The sequence below is a fragment of the Candoia aspera genome, chromosome 3 (genome assembly GCF_035149785.1).
Source record: "Candoia aspera isolate rCanAsp1 chromosome 3, rCanAsp1.hap2, whole genome shotgun sequence".
Lineage (NCBI taxonomy): Eukaryota > Metazoa > Chordata > Lepidosauria > Squamata > Boidae > Candoia > Candoia aspera.
In genome coordinates, this window is record NC_086155.1 from 164,699,766 (window position 1) to 164,717,008 (window position 17,243).

The window sequence follows — 17,243 nt, forward strand, 5'->3', positions numbered from 1 at the left end:
ACAACAATAAAGCCTATGGGTACCACATATAGCTGAAATTCCATAAATTCTGAACCTTGTGGGTGCTTTAGAGTTACAGGCAGATGCAGGCAATGAAACAAAAATGAATTCAGTGAGTTCTGAGGAATCAACCAAGAGTGCAGCTGATACATGGGGGGAAGTATTGCTATCCTAGGGAAGAAAAGAAGGGAAAGGATAATTGTGCCTTCCTCCTTGTACATGGCCAAGCTGTTACTGGTAAGATAGTAATTTCTGTGGGTTTTCTGCATATAGTACTCTCTTCTTGGAATATGCTGACTTCCCAGATTCTTTGGACTTGCCAATTTCAGCTTTTGCTGCTGTTAGAGATAGTCAGATACATCCAAAGTGCTCCAGAATAAATAAGATGCACTTAGATTAATTTCCAAAGTGGACAATAGAAGATTTACTTTTACTCTAGCAAGTTCTTCTGCACATCATGAACTGAACCCAAACCTTCCCCAAGTGAAAAGAGTCAATTTCTGGGTATGAAAACAGCCTAAGCCATCAGTGTTCCGTGGAGCATTATTCTCTTAAGCTTTCAGATAAAAAGTGAAACCTCTCCTATATTTTATATCATGCAAATACTGAATGACTGGCAACCAGTAATTCCTGTGTCAAGACTTTGATGAACGGTTTGTTGGAATGCCTATTTGACTGACTGTACTCTATATACAGTTCAGTGATATGCCATCCATGGATACACAAACTCCCTTCCAGCAGAGCAATTAATTGCAGTCACTGGTGATGAAATAGCAGCTCTTTTAATCTTGTTTTTAAGATAGAGTACAGTACAATTTCCTTTACACACTGCAATCTGTCTTTCGGGTGGATCTGAACAAGATTTGGGAATAAGCAAATTGTTCCATACTAACCTCCACTTTAGCATTCATATCCTTGTTTCTGTTGCATATCTGAGAAACTTTAGAGAGCCTACATAAGGTTTATAATATTTACAATATATTATTGACATAAAATAACAACACCCACAGTCATTGAGAGTCAGGCGGCATACACGTTTGATAAATTGTTGTTGTTCATGGCAGAGATAGAGGAGAACTATTAGCCACTATGATACATTAGACAATTTAAATATACTTGCCCAGATATAGGTGACTAGAATTTTATATTTCCATATAGTTGACCTATATTTTCACTTCTGGAATACATCAGGCTGAAAATAGAACTGGGGCAAGCAACTAGACTTCAGCTTTCATGTGGACAAATACGTACTATGCTGCATAAGTTGGTGCTTAATGAGATGTCATAAGCTCTCTTGTATGTCCAGTACGGCCTGATGAGGGCCAGATATATAAATCTTCGTTGATATTATAAACATTGTATGAAATGACAAACTACCTATATTTAGGGTTATGGAAATAAGTTTGTAACCTTCTACCTTCCACCTTCTTTTCAGCCAACTTGTGCAGAAGATAGCTGTAATGGAAAGCCTCTTTTTTTTCAGTGAAGGCTTTGGCAATGAGGATGCCACTCCCCTGAACACAGGAAAATGTTTCCATTGTATAAACCATCTGAAGAGAAACATTTTAAAGCTTTGTGAAGACCTGCACTGAGATCTTTGTAACAGTGTTCCATTAAGTAGATTGATGAGAATACAGAATATGATTGAGAAGAAACAGAGTGATTACCAGAAGCCAGCATAGATTTGTTAAAAACAGATCATGCCGGACAATTCTTACTTGTTTACGCTGACAACATCACTTGATTAGTAGACCAAGGGAAAGCTGTGGATATAGTGTACTTAGACCATAGTAAAGTATTTAATAAAGTTGACTTTAGCCTCCTTTTTGTTAAACTGGAATAATTTGGCATTGATGGTCCCAGTACCAGATGAAAGCACAACAATAAAATACATAGACTTGTAATTATTAATAAAACTTTTTAAAATGCAATAAAATTACATAAGATACATTATTATAGTAACGGTAGCACAAATAGCAGTGGCAATCACCAAAAGTTGTGCTAAACTTCAACTCTAGGTAAGACAGATACAACAAATGACAGCACAAAATCAGGCAACCTGGAAAGATGTTGTTGGTATGTGGTGTTTTCTGCAAGAAATTTTAGCTGCAAAGAAGTAACCATGGTAATCAAATACTTTCTTAAGTATCGGCAGGGTGAGAAGGTCAGACTTAATTGTCCTCAGGATGGGGTGTGAAAAGGATGACCATATAAGCTAAAGCTGCTGATTGCCTGGAGGAATTTGCCTGGACTTGCCACAAGAAGTTTCAGTTTCGTTTTTGCAGCCTCTGGTACCAGCAGCCTCTCTCTCAGCTCTGCGCGTGCAAATGTATGAGCTTGTAAAGCTTTTGTGCCTATCCAGGAATCTGGATATGAGAACTGTTTATGTTTTATGCTTTTTATAAATACTCTTATTTTTATAGAAATGACTGGTGTGTGTTTTTTCTGATCTCTCAGGCCAGATGCTTTCCAGCACTCTGAACAGATATGGCAGGGTCCTGGTCAGATAGAAGCAGTGGCAGATAGACATTGTGCTCTCTACCATTTAAAATGGGATAAATATGTATCTTCCCTATAGAGAGAACAACAAAGGAGCATATGGCTTAGGGATTCCACAGAGCCATCTCCACATGGACATAAGCACGGCTGAAAAGGGATGTTCTTATACCACCCCCACAGAACTGCAGAGGGTAGTGCATCTAACCTGGCCAAGGTGAAAGCCTGATGAAATTTCAGAATTAGAATTGAAGAGAGAGATGATGAAATCAATATCCCAGATACATTATTTAATGGCTGCTGGCATTTTCAAGCCCTAATGGGTAGAGACTTTCCAAAGAAAGTCCTAAGGACTAGAATTTGATATTAGCTTTTGTTAGCCAGGCTGATTTAAAATGGTCTCTGAGAACCAGTGCAGCCAGACCCATAGGAATTCAACCAGAAATTAAGGAGTTAGAACCAGGCTCTGGCACCCACAGAAACCAAACCTTTCTCTAACTGTAGAACAGCATTCTTGATGCACCTTGGAACTGCAAGTATTGCTCTTATAAATTTGGACTGGACAGCTTCCAGGATATTAAATTTTGTAAAAATGCAAATTGGAACACCATAAAGAAGCTGAGAAATGACCTTAGCAAGAAAAACCCTGATGGATTTGCAGTTGGCTGAACAACTGTAACAAACACATGATCCTTGATGGCTGTATGTCCACATGGAGGGAGGTATGCGGTGGGGTACCTCAGGGTTCTCTCCTGGGCCCAGTACTCTTCAACATCTTCATAAATGACTTAGGTGAGAGAATAGAAGCTTCATAAAATTTGCAAATGACACAGAGATGGGGATGGGGTGGGGTGGGGTGGAGTGGAGTGGGGATTGCTAACATCACAAAAGATATGTTCAAGGTTCAAAAAATATTGATAGACTTAAATACTGGGCCCTATTCAGCAAAATGTTCAGTGGTGAGAAATGTAAAGTTCTGAACTTAGGCAGGAAAAAGCAGACACACTATTACAAGATACGCAGTACATGGCTTAGTGGTAGTACTTGTGAGAAGGAACTGGGAGTCCTGATTGTCCACAAATCAAGCATGAACAACAGTGTGCCATGGCTGCCACAAAAGCCAATGCAGTTTTGAGCTGTATCAACAGAGGTATAGTGTCAGGATCATGGGAAGTGATAGCATGATTGCTCTATGCTGCACTAGTCAGACTGTACCTGGAATACTATGTCCAGTTCTAGTCACCACAATGCAAAAAGAATGCTGAGGAACTGGAAAGAGTTCAGAGAAGAACACAAAATGGTATGGCCTTGGAGGCTAAATTCTATGAAGAGCAATTAAAGGAACTTGTTATGTTTAGCCTAAAGAGGAGAAGGATAAGGGGAGACATGGTAGAAGCATTCTAATACATGAAGGGATTTCACAGGGCATCGGTGGGTATGGATCTATTCTCTGGAGCAGCCAACGGTAAGACAAGAACCAATGGGTGCAAGCTTAACAGAGAGAGGGCCAAACTTGACATAAGGAAGAATTTCCAGACTATGAGAGCTATTAAGCAATGGAACAGACTACCTCCTGAAGTCATGGATGCTCCATCAATGGAGGGTTTCAAGAAAAGTTTGGAGAGCCATTTGGGATGATATGAGAATTTCTGCATGGGCAGCGGGTTGGACTAGAAGACCTCCAAGGTCCCAACCCTATGATTCTATGATGATTTTATGATCGGAAGACAAATATTGAAGCTGAACTAATAACATCAAGGTGCAAGGGAATAAAGGGGCTCAAATCTAGGTAGTGTGTTCAATTTGCTGTGATTCACACTTTTCTATTTTTGAATGTAGAATCATCATGAGGAGTCTATAACTACTAGCTGCATTTCCCAATACTAACAACATTATAAACACTGTGCATAGAATTAATCTATTAACTCCAAAAATGGACTCATTTCCCTTTTCCTGTTAAAAATACCCATATAAAGCATTTGGCAAGGTTTCCCTTTCTTGAGGAGGAATTTAACTATCTGAAAAAGCTTCACAGAAAATAAGCAGTAAATAAGCAGCCATTACATCTCTTGTAGCAATCTTCTCAATCTGGATCAACATACCCACTCTCTTCAAAACACTAGTGTAAATACCGACAAAATATCTATCCATGCAAGTCTCATGAATGAGATAGGATTAAAAGATTAAATCTAGACAATCGTTATTTTCATTCTAAATGATATCCGGCACTAAAATTTACCAGGAAATTCTCAAAAATATACTTGGACTATTAGCATTCAAATATGCCTCCTCCTTCTACAAGCACCTTCTGGTTTGAGAGGGAGGGGACACTTCTAATTGTTGCATGAATAAAAATAAAATGTATATGTCATGCACTTAGAACCACCAGTGAGACCTGTTTTCAAGAATCTGTGTAGCTGTTTTGAATCAATACATGAAATAAGGAGAGATTTTTTTTCATTTGTCCATATATCTGAACTCATCTGTCAATATACTGTACCTCTGCACAATTTTTCTCTTCTTAGACTACTGAATGATATCTTGCCCATCTTTCTTCTATCTTCCTACCCCTCCACCCATCATCTTCTAATTCTCTATTGACTTTTGAAGAATGCTATATCTGTATAATAGGTTTGTGCTGTTTAAAAATAATATTGTCTCAGTGCTATCTATAGAAATGGTAATGCATGTTTCTGTCCTAGATATCCCCTGAAGAAATTCATTTTGGTACTATGAGAGCAGAATCGCCAGATGGAAAGATTTTGCAGTGTGCTACGATTGGCAGGTCAGTGATGATGTGAATATGATACCCCTAAGTAAATCATACCACCTTTCTGCTTCCCTCTATGGCATCTTCTTTCTCACTTCATAATGAGCCCCTCAATATGCTCTCACACACCATGTTTGGCCTTGATGCAAAGTCACAATCAGATTACTTGGAGTGGAATCAGTAAAGCCGCTTCGAACTAAGGTTTGCAAAACGTTTTTGTTTATGGGATGTTATTGTCAATGAGTAAGCCCTTAGACATGCCTTTTGCTGAAAGACACTTTTAATTTCCAGTGTCTCTCAAAGGGCATTGTGACATTTACATAAAGGTAATCTTTACTGAGAGATATAGACAGTAATACTATTGCCAAATTTAGCCTTTTCAGTGGCTTAGAAGGGCCCTGGTATCAAACAGGGCTCAAGATTTACACATAAATCTTTAAGTAGAGTTATATTTGCTTAGCCAGCCTGATTCTCAGGCAACCTCAACTTGAAAGAACTATAGCCAAACTACAGCATGTGGGAAAGAGCAGGAAGATAATTAAAAATAGTGTTTGGGACTGCAGGCATGACCATACAGGCTACAACTCTCACTGGCTATTCGGAAGTTCATGTTTCAGTGCTAACAATCAGAAAGAGTCTGATAGCATTTTCAAAGTAACACATTTTATTATAATGCATAAGCTTTTGTGAGCTGCAGCTCACTTCATCAGATGTCTGGAATGGCTTAACTGATGTAGTATTTAAATATATATAAATAAGTTGGGAGGGCAGAAATAAATAATAGAATTTGTTAGCATTAAAAGGTGCTGTCAGACTCTTTCTGATTTGTAGCTGCCATAGACTAACACAGCTTTCTTGCTATATCTCAAAGCTAGAGACTTTCAAACTTTTGGAGGTAAGGAGCACATTAAGTATTTGGGGGAGAACACTGTGAACACTCTCATCAAATGGCCATCATAGCCAGTCACTAACCCTACAGTTAGAGGAGGCAAATTGGTGAAGTTGCCCTAGTCCCAGATCTAGCTTACTTTTGTTTGGATTCTGAACAGATAGATTCCAGTTTCTAGTTGCTCACTATTTTTATTTTGTAAGATTATTTATGATGCCTGTGTCTGCCGAGAGGTATTCTTTCAAGCAAACATGGTGCTAGAACTTGACACTAGTGCAGAACTTCCTAGTTAAAATTAAAAGATTCTTTACATTTTTTAAAAAATTTATGCATGGCACAGAGACTGGCATAGACACACAGCCTGGCATATATACTATGAAACCCACTGGTACACTATTCAGCGTAATTGCTCTGTGCTGCCAGACCCTCATGTCAAATATACCAAATGAATTTGATCATCTCCAGAGTTGCTAGATAAGTAAGCAACTTGCCTACATCTGTTCCATTTATTCTTGCTCTTCAATCATTTACTCTTCTTACATTCCAAGCTGTAATTTTCCATGTGCCATGACTGTCACCAGGTGGGACTCTAGATATTGAGCTCTTCTGCACTTCGTGGAATTGATCAACAGAGGCTTTCCAATAACACTTGCAAAAAAAATGTGATTAACAAACATTAAAATGGCATCTGGAAGTGTTTGTTCATTAGGAAGGGGAAATTGGGCTGTTAGTGGTTTGAGTGTTTTTGTTTGCTTGGACACCTTGCAACCACTGTGACTACAATAGTTACCCCCAGTTAGTCAGTGACTGACTGACCCCTCTGTCATTGAGTGAGGAAATCAGGGAGTCACCAACTCACTGGTTCTCCACAAAGCTCTGGGGGAAAGGTTGTTGTTGTCACACTGCAGAGGACCCTGGAGGAAGCAAATTATCTAGACCAGTGTTTCTCAATCTTGGCAACTTTAAGAGTTGTGGACTTCAACCCCCAGAATTCCCCAGCCAGCATGGGGTATGATCTAGACTCATTTCAGTCAGGTTTCAGGCTGGGATTCAGTACAGATATAACTTGTTCATGACCCCTGGCAGAGCCAGGATTGGGGAGGGTGCATATATCTTTGTGTTCCTTGCTCTCTCAGTGGCTTTTGATACTGTCCAGGGCATCCTTCTGGACTGGTTTCAGGGGTTATGTAATGGTATGTGAGAATAACCTTGAGAGACTGAGGGAAGAGCTGCAACCTAGTCAATGGTCCCATAAATGAAATCTGAGTCCAAAGGAAGGATGGAGTTAGAGAAAGCATCTCAGAAGGGACCCTCCCTTTTCTGTTTTCTGGAGAGTAAAAGTAAGGGAGGGGAGAGGTGCTTTCAGACTTGCAAGATTGGTCAGCTCTTCAAGGTAGAGCAGACAAGAAGCACAAACCATGAGTACTAACACTATCTTTATTACAGTAAAGTAATAAAGTAACAGCATCTTGCAAGTCTTGCAAGTCTGAAAACACCTCTTCCCTCCCTTACTCCATTACTCTTTAGAGGTAATAAAGGGTTGGGGTTGGCCCTGTAATTCCACTATTATACTATTTTACCTATACACTAAACTGGTGACAGCTATTATGTGAAAATCCTTTCAGTACTGCTAGTTGAGCAAACTAGTGCAATTGTGCAATTCTATTAGATCAGCCTTTCAATTGACCAGCTGTGATAGCTTTGACCATTCTCTAGAAGGCATGAAATGGCACCATCCATATGTCATATTGTGGTATGTATAAGTGGTAAGGAACCATTTGAACATAGCTAGAGCTGGGTTGTTAGAGAAATGCAAAGAATACACATCTTTCTGTTGCTCTTGTTCCATCTTGTAATGTTCTTTGAGACATGGTTAGATGTAAATGGGAATAGGTTCCTAGTATCTCTCTGGCCCTTGTGAAATTTGAAATTGATTGCATAATTATGCTTTTGCTGTCCCAAACCCTAACCCCAGCCTAGTGATTCCTGCTGATACACATTAATCACGGTGTGTTAAATATTTCAGGTTTCTTGTGCAGAAATCCCTTCCTAGGTAACATAAACAATTCTTTTGATTTGAGAAAGACTTTTAAAACAAAGAATTCTACTCTGGTACTAACTTGATTTCAAAGAATGTTTGCTTCCATTTTCTGTCTTGTCTCCCCTAAATATAATGATTATACAGTACACTGATGGTACAGAACACTACAGAAATATTTGGGTATCACTGACAATAAGTGGTGCAGATAAATGACATATTTTTTGCATTTGTAATTTTCATGCATTGGTATGGGGAAATTAAAGCAGCCAAACCGAACCTTTGGTTTCTGTTATTACATTTTTGAATGTATTAAAAATGTAAACTTCAATATGATAACATTTCCTGCATTAATAGGTATGTGAACAGATAAATATTTTTGTTTTCATTTCAACAATTTCTATGAGTAGAATGATGGAAAATATGGTAATTTCTAGCACCACCTATTGGTAGAATGATAGAAAATTACACATACACACACTGTTGATTTACTTGAGATTTTTATGTATGCAAGAACATGGCTAATTTTTGAAAGCCTTTATTTAACAGCCTTATTTCTAACCCTTGCACTGCTTTGTATACATTGTATACATTTTCTCTAAAGCAACAAATGTTTTTAGACTGGTAAAAGATTATTCTTTTTTAAAAATAACATCCTTATGGTTACTTTGTCAGAGCAGAAGTACTAAACATGTGGAAAGCAATCAGATCTCTCACAGTTAGCTGATTTGTAAAAAGTTTCTCCAGATTCAATTTAAAATTAATTAAGGCATAACTCTTGGACAATATATATGAATATTCTGAGAACTTATTCCATAGCTGTGGTATCTTTTTATTAGATTTAAATATTTAGATAATGAGTAGGGTTCTGCACACTTTATTCTCATCTGATCAGATGTTGAACAGTTTGGTAGTCTGCTGAATGGCTGACACTTCAAGGCACTAAAGCCTTTTTTCAGCCATTCAGAAGTTTAATTTGTTCCTCCACCCTGTCTTTTCTATGTTTAACCAGGAGGTTGAAAAGAGTTTGGATGTTGGAGAAATGTCAGATGATTTTGTTTCTTAAGCACAGTTGTATGACCCAGCAAGGCAGACACTGTGGCAGAAAAGGAGCATACAATTCTGTCTGTTAGCATGTCTCAAAATATTTCCCAGCTCAGAAACCGCAAATAAAATGCATACATTAAGGAAAGCTGTGTACAATTGTATGTTAAGAAAAAATATAAACTGAATTCCAGCAATGCTTTGAAGGCATAGAGAAGGCTACATAGAACACTCAAGGGAGACACAATAGCAGTCTTCAAATACTTGAAAGGCTGTCATATGGAAGAGAGTGTGCATTTATTCCCCATATTCCTATTCTCTATTCCTGAGGATAGGAAAAGAAGTAGTGTGGAAGCTTTATAGAGAGAAATCCAAACTCAAAATGAGGAGTTTCTTGATAGTGTGAGCTATTAAGTAGTGGCATGCCTCCTGGAGCCATGGGATCTCCATCACTGGAGATTTTCAAGCAGAGCTGTTTGGGGGGATGATATGAAAATTCCAGGGCAGGGTGTTGGACTAGAAGACCTCCAAAATCCCTTTTAACTTTCTGACTGCAAACATTTTTCCTTTTTTTTTTAAAGTCATGGAATGACCTGGAATTTGTGTAATTGGATTATTATTTATTTATGCATTATTTAAAACATGTATATACCAATCCCTATTAATGTATACAGTATGTGATACTAGATATAGTGAGTCAGACTTCTCTACCTTATCTCACTGAGAATGGTAATCATATTCAGCATGGCAGATCAAGGGGTGAAGTAAATAACTTATATGACTGAATCTTACAATAACTGTCCAACCATCCTCTGTCTAATCCATTATTGCTCAGTAACCTTGTAAAGTAGATAAGAAAAACACTGTTAGCTCCATTTTGCAGATCAGAATTGGAGTTTAGAGAAATGGCCATGCTAAGCCAATCCAGTGATATTAGAACTTGAAGCAGGAATTGATTAAATTGCTTTTATCTCCCCTTTCCAACAACATTTTTTGCCATTTTTCTGGTTACCTGAAGAATAAAAAGAAAGAAAAAGGTGTTATGGGTTAAATGTGAACATATAAAGGTATTTCTAGTCATATTACTTTCACATATGTTCACTCATCAATTCCATCCTCTTTGTGTATTAATTGGCAAGTAAACCACAATCTGCACAAAATTTGATTTTAAATACCTACTTGACTATTTTAAAATGAATTTTCACTCAAAACATGTTTTTCTCAATGCATTTTTTTTTAAAAAGAAGGCTAAGTTGTAAAATATAGAAAGAAAGTAGAATCTTTCAATAAAGTCAGTTATTGTGATTGTGTCCCAGACATCACTGTCTTTGTTATAATTTGGGGAAATTAACAAGGGGAGCGAGTTCATTTCACCAACCAGTTGCATTGTAACCTTCACACCTTTTAATTTGCTTCCCACTTTCTTCTCCTTTTTAAGTATGAAAATGAGACACAGAGAAAAGAAGTGGTTCAAAAGACCATCTCACATTTTGTAATGCTTTTCTCACAATTGCTCAAAGACAATGCAATGGGGTTTATTTATTTATTTATCAATTTTTTATCACTGCCCATCTCCCCCACATGGAGGACCCTGAGTGGTTCACAATAAAAACAATTAAAATTTCAATAAAATCATAAATACAACCATTAATCAGTCAGCATAAAATGCAATAAAAATCCAAGCCATGGCAGATCTAATTCAAACCATAAGGGCAGAAAGCTGGGCCCTGCAGAACTAGGGAATCAACCAGCCCCAGGAATGGCTCTTCCCCTCCCTATTCCAGGCAAGGTGACAAAACCAGGTCTTCAGCTGTTTTCTGATATCCAGGAGGGAGGGGGCTAACCTCACTTCTGGGGAAAGATGTTCCAAAGGACGGGAGCTGTTGCAGAGAAGGCCCACCTCCTGGACCCCACCAGATGGAATTCTCTTACAGATGGGGTCCACAACATGCCCTCTCTGTACGATCAGGTGGGATGGGCTGATGTAATGGTGGTGAGATGGTCCCATAGGTAACCTGGACCCATGCCATGTAGGGTTTTAAAGGTGATAACCAACACCTTGAATTGGACCTGGAAGCAAACTGGAACCCAATGCAGCTTGCACAGTAAGGGTGTTATGTGTGCTGATCTCGGAGCACTCATCACTGTTCATGCGGCCGCATTCTGAACCAACTGAAGCTTCTGAGTACTCTTCAAGGGTATCCCCATGTAGAGTGCATTACAGTAGTCTATATGGGAGATGACCAGGGCATGAGTGACTGTTCAAAGGGCCTCTCACTCCAGGAAGGGGCATAACTGGCACACAACATGAAGTTGTGCAAAGGCCCTTCTGGCCACGACTGCCACCTGCTCTTTGAGCAGGAGTTGTGAGTCCAAGAGGACCCCCAAGTTACGCACTGAATCTGTCTGGGGCAGTGCAACCCCATCCAGAACTAAAGATGGCAAATTCCTAGGAGCTGAGGGGCTGTTAACCCACAGCCACTCTGTCTTACCAGGGTTCAGCTGAATCCTGTTGTTCTCCATCCAGACCCCAACATCCCCCAGGCACCTGGAAAGGGCAGCCATAGCATCACTTACTTCCTCCGGGATGGAGATGTATAACTATCATCGGCATACTGATGATACCTCACCCCATGGGGACGGATGATCTCACCCAGCAGTTTCATGTAGACGTTAAATAGGAGGGGAGAGAGTACTGAACTCTGTGGCACCCCACAGAGGAGGGGCCATGGGCCCGACCTCTCCTCCCCTACTAACATTGATTGGGACCGGTCCTGGAGAAAGGAGGTGAACCATCGTAAAACTACACCACCCACCCCCAGCTCCCTGAGCTGACCCAACAGGATACCATGGTCGATGGTATTGAAGGCCGCTGAGAGATCAAGGAGAGCTAGTATGGATGCACTGCCACCATCCCGCTTCCACCAGAGATCATCCATAATGCTGTTTCCATTCCATATCCAGGCCTGAAACCTGACTGAAAGGGGTCTAGATAATCTGCTTCCTCCAGGATCCTCTGGAGCTGCAATGCCACCACCTTCTCAACCACGTTCCCCATAAAGGGGAGGTGGGAAACTGGACAAAGCTTATCCAGTATAGTAGGGTCCAGCGATGGTTTCTTGAGGAGGGGGCACATTAGCGCCTCCTTAAAGGCTGTCGGGAACATCCCCTCCCACAAGGATGTATTTACCATTGACTGGACCCAACCACATGTCACCTCCCAAGCTGCCTTCACCAGCCAGGAAGGACATGGATCTAATTGACAGGTGGTGGCATTTACAGTCCAGAGAATCTTGTCCACTTCCAACAGGATCAAACTGTTCCCAGATAACTGAGTAAGTACATTCCTCAGGCATCTCCAAAGACCCTGTCTCACGCTTGGAGTCCAACTTAGAGTGAATCTGAGCGATTTTATCCTGAAGATGCTCTGAAAATTCCTCCGCACGGCCCTGTAGAAGATTTTTCAGACCCCTTTCCCCAACAGAGATCAGTTGATCCTAAACAGGACTGCTGGGCAGCATTCTGCAGATGCAACAAGAGTGGAGAAATACTGACATTTCGCTGCTCTTACCGCCACAAGGTAGGCCTTAATCACAGCTCTAGCTTGTGTCCATCTTCAGTCTTCAGTCTTCAGCATTCAGCGTTCATCTTTCTCTAGTGGTGCTCCAGGCGTCTCTTAATCCTCTTCAGAACCCTCAGCTCCTCCGTGAACCATGGGGAGTGTCGGGTTCGATGGGATAAGAGAGACCGCACAGGCGTAATCCTGTCCAAGGCCCCGGCTGCCTCCCTATTCCAGGCGGCGGCCAGGGCCTCTGCTGGACTGTGCAGTTTGTCCAAATGTGTACTTCTTGCCAAGTAATCCAACCCACATTATGACAATTATTTTTAAGGAGGGAACTGGAAGTCATTTCAATTATTCAAGCTGGTCTGTGGGAAAGATTAATTCCTGCATTACCTTGAAAGTAAGGGCAGTCTGAATATTACCATGATGTAGGAAAGCATATGCTTGTTTCTAAGGATTAAGTTTTAACAAGATTTTGAAACAAACTAGATATGTCTATTATGCAACCACTGGTCACGTTCTTTGTTTAACTTGCTCAGGATGGCAGGTATGGCAAATTAGCTATTAGGTGTGTGCCAGATAGCTATGCTTTGCCTTGATAAGGAGCTTTCTGATGTAGAGGCAATGCTATTCACTGAGTTAAGGTGCAGCGATGACATAACTTGTCCCATTGAGGTGCTCCTTGTCACTAGAAACAGTGGAGACCTGAGATGTGATGCAAAGCAATCTGTCAGATTTGCTTTGTTCTTTACAAGTGTGCAGGGAAGGGCACACTACTTTGCAAGGCAGATTTGAAAAGAATCAGCAAAGCATCATCAAAGCAAATCACCCCTTCAACCTTTTCCAGATTAGGCATCAGAGCCAGGAAAGTACAATAATCCTACATTCAGTGTGAAGCTGGCTGGGAATTGCAGCTCCATGTTGGGGGTGGGGGGCAGGTCACATCTTTTTTTTTTAGGATTATGTTAAAAAAGGAGCCAGAACTATCTAGTGCCAGATGACTTAGGTCAAGGCTTCTCAACCTTGGAAAGTTTAAGATGTGTAGACTTTAACTCTCAGAATTCCCAGCCAGAAACACTGACTTAGATTATTCTAAGAGCAATTAGATTTTTTTTGTGGGGGGGAAGGACAACAATGGGAGTACCCTCTTGATCTGAAAAACAATAATAATGATCTGTATCTTGACTACTGTACAGTAGAGTTTTCATCTCTGCTCCTTAGGAAAAAAGTCTTTGCTACATGGTTGTCACTTAAATCTACAAGGGCAACAAAGTTCCAAACAGGCTTCTCTGAAGCCACACAATATTAGAATCAGAACTGTGTGAAATCATGCAATTAAAAAAAAAAAAAAAAGCCTAGCTCCTGTGGGTGTCTTTAGACCAGCTGTCAGGAGCACTTGTCTTTAGGGTCAAAGAAAGAAGGCTGGATTACAACAGTCAACATTCATTACTATCTATTCTCTCTCTCTCTCTCTCTCTCTCTCTGTGTGTGTGTGTGTGTGTGTGTCTGTATTCAATATGTTTCCTAGGTGTAGAGAATTATTTTCTTTTATTACTATAAGCTGGCTTCAGACATCAAGGGAACCAATAGCTGCTGGGGGCTGCCTTTAAAAGCCATTTCACAAAAGCCAAAATGAAAACAACACTGGAATATAATGAGTTTTTGATCCAGTGTCTTGCTGAAATTTTATGAGAAAAAAGTCTTCATTGTAATCTAATGAAAATACTTGGTCCCCTATTTTTTTTTCCATTTTCCCTTGATTACCTGCATCACCATGTTTGTTTGATTGCTAGGCTCTTCTTTTCCTGTAAAATTGCAAAGATGTGCTTTTTTTCCTGTAAATATACTCCAGAATATTGTCCCTGGTCAATTCCAAATTTGACGTTCCTCCTCTAGGTGGGAAGTCTGAAATTCAAAATGAAGATATTACTGATTGGAAGCTGTGACCTGCCATTCCTTCTATGTGTTTTGGAATCCTCTATCAGACACTAACATGTGGCATTTCATTTGTAGAAAAGAGCCACAAGAATACCAGCAACCATTGATTAAGGGAACTCTATGAATGGCAATTCAATGTCTCCCATCCTTGGCTTTTCTCAGGGAGGAATCATGCATAACTTAGGAAAAAACTCCTAAGCTCTGGGCTTCTGGAGCAGTTCTCAGACATGGCCCTAGTTGACAATGATTTTCAATAAGTAGATGAAAATTAAATTAGGTGGTTTAAGAGTGGATATGATGGGAGAGTGAGGATGGGGCAATACCATCTTATGAAGAAAAAGGGTAAGGGGTTGAAGGTTATTTACTCTGGAAAGGCTCACTTGCTTCCTTGGCCAGACTGACTTTCCCTTTTATATCCCTCACAAGTACTCCTTGATATATCCCATGGATCTGAAAATGTGGCCCCCATTCCCCCAAAGTTTTGCACAAATATCTGGAAGTTTCCAACCGTCAGCTAAATAAAACTATTCCTCCAAACTCCTTTATCCCCATAAATTCCCAGTGAATCGATATCTGTCTTAGATCTTCATGACCAGGATTACTGATTTTATATGCTTCATTTTTCTCATTAGTGCCAGTGGGGAAGGGACAAAGTGTGTGTGTGTGTGTGTGTGTCAGACTGACATCAGCAGCACTGTGGCATTGCAAAGCAAGCCCTTCCTCTTTTGTTCCTGCATAATGACACATGCCCCCCAAAGGGCAGAATTTGTAGTATGACATCACTTTGCTTTTTTCTTAATTGACAAAAGCAGCAAGATCCTGTGGACACCACTTATTCCTCTTTCTGCCCACATTTGTGAGTCTCTTTCATGGCAGATGAATACCATCCTCTATGGCAGTGTTGAATTCCCCATGCTAGCTGGGGAATTCTGGGAGTTGAAGTCCACACATCTTAAAGTTGCCAAGGTTGAGAAACACTGCTCTATGGCTTTTGCTCACCATCTATCATTAGTGTCCTTCTCCAGTAATTTCTGGAAGGCTGCAACTTCATCATCAGATGAAGAAAGATTGGAAACAAGCTCATCAGAGTCTTTACTAGGTACAAATTTCCAGTTATCTGCAGGAAATTTAGCATAAGTTGTTATTTATCCATATTAATAGGTTGATAGTGAATTGCAAATGCAAAATTTAAAAATGTTCAAAATTGCACACAATAAACTATTGTGTAATATTCTTTGGAGGAGGAGAAATGTATATTTCAAATTTAGATTCAAATTTAAAATGTCATGTGTCCAACCTAGTTTCTGCCAAGTTCTACTATAACTCTTTGCAATCTGAAATCCAAACCTGAAATATATTCTGGAATTAGGGAAGGAGTTGTACAATAAATATTACTAGTCTTTTGGTCTTTTCACATTTGTCTATACACATTTGTGCATGTGTGAGAAACAAGGGAGGGAGAAAGAAAGAGAATCACAACAACCATAGAAAAAAGATATGATGCAGCATGATCTGGATCTGTAAATAAGAAAGCAAATTCTATTCTTTTCAAAACCTTCAATGCAATTTTCACTAAGACTTTCATTGGGAGATTATTGGGTTTTGGACTGGCTGCCCTTGCCCCACATGTCTATGACTGACTGAGAGTACTATGGCTCAGGAGACACTCTGAGCTGGAATCTCTTAAGCATGTTCTTCCCCATCCTCTCAAATGTCATTTCTGAGACACTTATTACAAGGCACTGTGATGGTAGTTCAGATACACATTTCAGTGATAAGTCCTGTTTTGGGCTATTGGAGATAATAGGTGAGTTGAGAAGCATCAATGGATACAACATAAAGGATAAAGGCATTTTATGAAATGGTCTTGCATATGCTTGGTGTAAGTTTCAATGATGAGGAATACAGGTGGGAGGGTAGGTGGTGTTTCTTGGGAAGAGATAGTGTAGATTGTAAGATCAAAAAGATTATTTATTTAAAGAATATCTATGAAGTCCCAGGTGCTCAAATGCTGACATATGTTATAATTATACAGAAACGGGGGCTAACCTGTTTACTCTTTCACTTTCTCTATTTTAATGCTTCCTACATATTTTAATATTTTTTCCCTTTGAAGTCCCTCCGTCCCTTTTTCAAACACTGCAGGAAGAAATCAAAGTTAATGTTTCAGAAGTTTTGCTTATTCTTTCCCATCATGCTGCACTCCCAAAGAGTTGATCACAACATTCATTTATTCCATACCATTTGAAACATTCACACAGACATTTATTCAGACACACAGTGTGATGTGTGTGGGTGGGTGTGTATAAATATTCTATCCTTTGGGGAAAAAAATAGCAAACATGATATTGTAGATCCATTCTTGATTTACATATCTCCCCCAAATAGCTCAATTGTAAGTATACTGTGCTTTGTGGCTAAATTTACCCTTTATTTTATCATGAAGAATTGTAAAATAATTGTAAAAGTGCCCATGACAATCAGTTCTAAGACATGCAAGATAGAT